The following is a 427-nucleotide window of genomic DNA, read 5'->3' on the forward strand; positions in this document are numbered from 1 at the left end:
AATGTCCGTTTTGAGCTCAAAATAAGTTAAAATATCTGGAAAATGTTATGTTGTATAGAAAATGTTAATATAAACATTCAGTCAAAATTTCATGTACCTACGGTCATCTGTTTAAAAGTTGCACCAAAAACCAAAATCAATTTTTTCGAAAACAGATTTTGCGTAAAAATTCCCATTTTTCCTTAATTTTTATTTTGTTTTTCTCGGCGCTTTTGAAAACTACTGAGAAATTTTTACTTTTGACCCCCCAAAGTACCAACTAGATTTACTTTCCTATCAGAAAAGATACTGTTGAACAAAATCTAAGCATTTTTACTGTTTTAAAAGGTGATGACAGGCACAAAAATAAAAAATTGAAAAAAAATTAAAAACACACATCATTGTAAAATCAATACATTCATCGTTTCCCTAAGAATCTAAAATATAG

This window comes from Acyrthosiphon pisum, chromosome X (assembly GCF_005508785.2).
Source record: "Acyrthosiphon pisum isolate AL4f chromosome X, pea_aphid_22Mar2018_4r6ur, whole genome shotgun sequence".
Taxonomy (NCBI): Eukaryota; Metazoa; Arthropoda; class Insecta; order Hemiptera; family Aphididae; genus Acyrthosiphon; species Acyrthosiphon pisum.